Source organism: Aristolochia californica, unplaced genomic scaffold (genome assembly GCF_029961685.1).
Source record: "Aristolochia californica isolate CCGP_79_NKW_82.1479 unplaced genomic scaffold, dmAriCali1.0.hap1 SCAF_6, whole genome shotgun sequence".
Classification (NCBI taxonomy): domain Eukaryota; kingdom Viridiplantae; phylum Streptophyta; class Magnoliopsida; order Piperales; family Aristolochiaceae; genus Aristolochia; species Aristolochia californica.
Genome location: NW_027182257.1, coordinates 2,772,609 through 2,778,608, shown reverse-complemented (window position 1 = coordinate 2,778,608; position 6,000 = coordinate 2,772,609).

The window sequence follows — 6,000 nt, the reverse complement described above, 5'->3', positions numbered from 1 at the left end:
TTGGCCATGTGCAAAGACACTTTTGCAATGCCACAATGCCTTTACTTCTATTGTTTCATCTCTGCCTCCCCCAACCATCTGCAATGACCCTTCCAAGAAGTCGCAAAAACCTTCCTTTGAATATTTTCCTCAAAATCGCTTCCTCACATTGGCACCTCAGCTGCTACCAGTGCCGCGTATCTCCCCCGGAATCCTCGCCACAAATTCTCCTTCTCCCAACCTTTTGGTTGTTGTTAGTTGTTCGCTCGACATTTTCAAACCTCCTAGAGCCATCATCACTGTCGCAGAACAGCCTACGTCAAAGCTCCTGTTGTCAGCTACTTTGCCACAGTCAGCCAACCCCTCCATCGCTCTGTTCACCATCATCTTGCTGTATTCCGACTCTTCGCCCCTCGCCAATCATCGCCTTCGTCTCCTTACCAAGTCTACCGCCTTCATTTCTGTTGGAAGATATGGGGGACTGTTATTTTATACGGGAAAATCTTATACACCATTTGCAGCAAGCAAGACATTTATTATGTTCTCTCACCCCTAGTTTGAGGGGGAGTGTTAGAAGATAGACACAAGAATTACGCCCCTAGAACTTAAACTAATTACATCAATATTATCTCTATGAGATGACTCTTTATTTACCATCATATTATCACTATGTGGGGACATATAGGCCTTCTCCTTGATCTGTGGGTCTTGAGCCCATCTTCCACATATCTTGGATATGTGGGCCGACCTTGGTTTTATGAGCTTGAACCCATCATCTAGCACACTTGGATGTGTGGGTTTGGGCTCATCTTCCAATAATGCCCTTTTGATTATGATTCGACCTTCACCTCCGTCGTCGTTGCAGTTGTAGTTGACCTTCATCACTGCCGCGTACTGTCGCCGTCAACTCTCCCTGCAACCATGCTCACTTGCGCTGCACTAGCCTTCTCCCCCAATTGTGTCGTCTCAATAGAGCCCTTGTCCCGCACATGGATGAACACACACATAGTTGCCCACAGTCCATGATTGCCTGCTCACTTCTTCTAAATTCCTGCTTATAGTAAATCCCTACCCCAATTCAAACATCTACCTTTTGGCTCATATTTGCTCTTATCGGGTATGATCTCCTTGGCTATATTGATGACTCCAAACCATTGCCACAAAAAAAAAAAACCATTGAAACACATCTCTTCGCCAGACGATACACTTTCTCGGATTCCGTCTACCTCAACAGCTGTTACCAGTGCCGCTGCTCTTCCCGTCATTTTGCTTCCAATAACCCTCGAAATACATTTCTTCGCCGAACGATGCGCTCTCTCGGATTCCGTCCGCCCCAACAGCTACCGGTGCCATTGCTCTTCCCGTCCTTTTGTTTCTAAGAACCCTTGAAACAAATCTCCTTACAAAGCTAGTACGAAGTTCACATATTCAGTTACTACGAGACAAGATTAGTCTCTCTAACCATGACCTATCTTGGGGGGGCGCATGATAAGGGATTAATATAATTATCTTCTCGTGTAAAACTTATCTTTTATATTCTAAATTGTATAAATATCACACTTAATAAAATACATAGGTTCGGTTCAATTCAACATCTAACAACATCTAATATAATGCATAAATCGGGGCAAAAACTTAGTGCTCGACGAAATTCCCGAGTGAAGGGTGCTCAATCTTTGGCTCTTTGCTCCTGTTTCACGTCAACTTACCTTATCTGATCGATTACCTTATCTGATCGATGACAAAACTTCATGGGTCCGAACGGATACGGAAAAAGAAAAATTATGTGCAAAACGCGACTTTTCTTGTCTCACTCATGGGAACGGATATGGAGGAAAATGAAATGGAATGGAGGAAGGAGCCTGATTAACGACTTGGAAAAGCATAGCTTGAAATCAAAAAGAGTCCTGCCTTTTTGTCAACTAGAGGGCTTGATTTGATCACACTTAGATGGATTCCACTTACTCTACATCAAGAAGAAGGGACTTCGTTCAGCAATCGAAGAACCTTTAAGAGGAATCCAAGGGTTGATAGGACCCACACGAGGCAAGATTTTCAGCTAAAAACCATCCGATGAAGCAAAATGATGGGCCCGCCTTTAGATGATGTGAGCATTGGTCCAAATAGGCCAAGGAGTGGTTGAGATGTCTGATTTTGAGCTTCATCATCGATATTTATCTTTAGTTCCTTAATCCTTCACAAATGGAACAAAAATATTTACCTGATTAGAGCTTTTAAATTTTTATTTGACTCTTTAATTCCCCTTTAATAAATGGAATGAAGATTATTAATTTATTACCCATTTATATTGCAATTTGGTGATTTTATGTTTCAGTGTTAGTGAAATTGAGATATTGTATAATTTTTTAGGGAATTTATAATATTTTTAATAATCTTAATTAGAATATCATTATTTTTAGGCTTTTGTGTATATGATAATTTAATTTTTATATATTTTTAGTGTATTATATATTATAATTTTATTTATTTACCCAATTACCTATTTTAGTCTTTGATAAATGGGTAGACAAAATAAGATATAAATAATACGATAAAATGCTATATAGAATACGATATGTATAAATACAAAAATATAAAAATAATTTATTCTCTTCCATTTACATCCCTGACCAAAACTAACAAAAGTGAATATTTTTCAATCTCAGTTTGCAAAATCGGTAAAGAGAAAATTATCTTTTATTACATCGTTTTCTTATAATAGCACAAAAGCTCCCTTATAATGTGCCTGTGTTAATAGAAAATTATTAAAAAAAATACAAACCGTTATTTTCCATTTGATCGATATTTTTTTAGAGTTTATGCCAACTTTAGAGGATAATTTTTTTTCTCGGTTTGCAAAATCGGTAAAGAGAAAATTATCTTTTATTACATTGTTTTCTTATAATAGCACAAAAGCTCCCTTATAATGTGCCTGTGTTAATAAAAAATTATTAAAAAAATGCAAACGATTATTTTCCATTTGACCGATATTTTTAAACCCTATTCCATAATAGATGGCAAAAATAAGCAATCATAAGGAGAAGGAACTGCAAAATGGCCATTACAAGAACAAAGTCAAATGAAAATTGATTTATAGTACCATGGGACTAAGTTCATGGACCATATGCTTCAAAAAAGGTCAAAAAAAGGTTGAAAAACACTTGAAAGCTTTGGAATGGACCCAAATAGACCAAAGTTTGGTACATACTTTTAGTACAACCTGCATCAAATTTGGTGTCCACAAGTGAGGTAAAGCAAGCAATGATTGTATTAGTTTTAAGCCTAAAGCTTCAAAGAGTGAACATTTTGGTTGAAACAAGCTCATAAACCCCTTAGGATTTTGTAAGACATATTTTAATGGAGGATTTTGACATAAGCCAGACATCTAGCTTGAGATCATTAGTGCTTTTAAATGAAAGTGGAAGCCATGTGAGTGTTAGCAACAATGGCAGGGAAAGTTTCTTGGCTTAGTTTTCACATGGTTTCTTATAAGAAATTTATTTTTTCGCTACAAGAAATTTGACTTTCTGTGATCAACAAAAAGAAGAAAAAAAATTCTTTGGCAAAATTTCTTCTTACGACTTTTTTACAGGAAGAGTTTGTTGGCATGTTTGTGCTTCTATAGGTTGCATTTGCGAATTTCTAAATTTATTGTTGAAGTTTGAAATCTTTACTAGCAAAATTCAAAATTATAATGAGATGTTGCTAGCACAATTTTAAAACTTTTCTAGCGAAATAAATACGAATTAATATATTCGTTTTGCAGAAGTCATCGACGGAAAAATGATAGAAAAATAAAGATTAAAAAACCTTATGTCAGTGAATTTCTTATTTTTGCTGGCAGAAGAAATTATGAAATAAAAAAATTTACAACTATTAAAAATACTTTTAACAAAAATAAAATGACTCATTAAATTAAGACTAATAATATTATAAATTATAAAATTTTAAATTTAAAAAGAAATAAATTACAAAAAAATCCTAATTTTATTGATTTTAAAAAATAGGAGTTTTAGGTGCATTTATTTTAAAAACACTTTAGACAACTCAATCACAAAATATTGAAATTATTTATTTATTATATATTTTTTAAATTAACTTTTTTTTCTTTGAGAGTCGTTTTATTAGAAAACTCTTTAGACTTTTTACTTATTTAGTGAATAAAAATTTAGTTTTAAATGTAATAATTAAATAAATAACATCTCGTATTTGAAACGTGGTTGTTCCCACTGAAGACTGAAGACTGGGAGTCTGCACATGGGAACGAAAAGAGAGAAAACGAGACCAAAATATCATCTTCTGCAACGGCAACAAAAAAAAAAAAAAACCATGGTCTCTTTCCTCCGATAACGAAGTATGCAGATCGCGACAGCGGTGAAATCAATCGCCGCCACGACGGAGCCCTATTTTAAATTCTCTCCACCGTTACAAACCCATCCGACCGTTACGATCGTCTTATCTGCACCATCTCAAGGAGAACTCCATTAATTCCGGGACCCACCTTCCCGTCAATCTTTTTATCTGCACATGAGCCACATGCAGACGATGAGATGCTCCACAGAATCGCACAGCGATCTTTTGCTTTCTCTCTCTCGCTCCATCTACATATATACAAATATTTTTATGATCTCGTAGTGCAATGGACCCTTTTACTTTTTCAATTTCTTTGCCGTCTACTCACGTTTTATTCTATCTTTTTCTCCGAGAAAGAAAAAAAATTCTCGATCTTATGTTAACGGAGGTTTGTCTCACCTGGGGCTTTACTTTCGAAACGAGGGGTATAAGTTAGCTTTATTCCCAGCGATCAATAATAGGTCACTGTGCAGAGGGGGAATCGAGGGAAGGGACGACGTGAACTTCTGAGGAGGAGGAAGAAGGCAAAACGGGACGGAAAAAGAAAACAGTGTTTCCTTCACAAAACATCACTACTGATCCCCTATAAAGCGTCGGCACACTTTGGTCTAACACAAATCGGATATAAGACTCGGTGAGTCGACCCATAACTCGGTCAGGTCTTCCTAGTGGTTAAAAAAACTGAAATGAAGCATTTTTGGAGGGGAAAAAAATGAAAAATTTATCTTAAATCATAAGTAATTGTTATGTATCATATCTATGAAGTCACATACAACATTTAATTAATTTTAAATGAGTATTTACATATATAAACATGTCGGTGATCAATTTTCGCACCGTTAGGCTATAAATAAAAGCCCCAATTTCCGTGTTTGGACAAAAAAAGAAAAAAAGAAAAATTCAGACAATGAGCATTTGTGACAAGTATGCTACCATTAAATAAAAATAAAATAAAATAAATAAAAACAAAAAATCTGAAATTGAGTGATCAAATAAAGAAAAAACAAACGAGTCTCACTTTGATGAGGTCCCATAAGAAAAGAGCAACCATGCATGAAAAGCATACAAGTATCTTATAATGTGGGGAAAAAGCACATCTAAACCCCTTTCCTAGTTCAAAGAAAGGGGAAGGCTTCCCTCCTACACTAGACTCTTTTCCCTTTGTCATCATAAACTCCCTTGCTTTGGTCCTCTCACCACATTAGGGATCTTTTCTGCATCATTAAATCAAGTCAAGTAAAACCATCACTCATTTGCCTTCTTGTGCTATTTGTTCATTAGTATGTATCTAACTTTTCTATTTAGATATATTTTAATTCGATACCGATTTGAACGAGTCGACTCACGATACTCTCATGGGAAATCCTTAAAATCTTAGTCATCCCAATTAATATCTACCTAAGTTTTTCAATGACATAAAAGGGTGTTGTATCAAGATATCGAACACGTTCCACTAATTGACATTGTCTACTCCTGTGCCAACTGTTAACACGACAAAATACTTACAAATTAGCTTAATTGAATTTTAAATTCTAGCGGATATCCGTACCTTAATCGACTAGTCTTTTCGGGTTATATTGGTTAGTTACTTACAGTTTTGTGCCTTAGCGGCGATTATGTCATCTTTTCCTCACTACTCCAAATTGAGCATGGGTCCTTTTAGCTTTT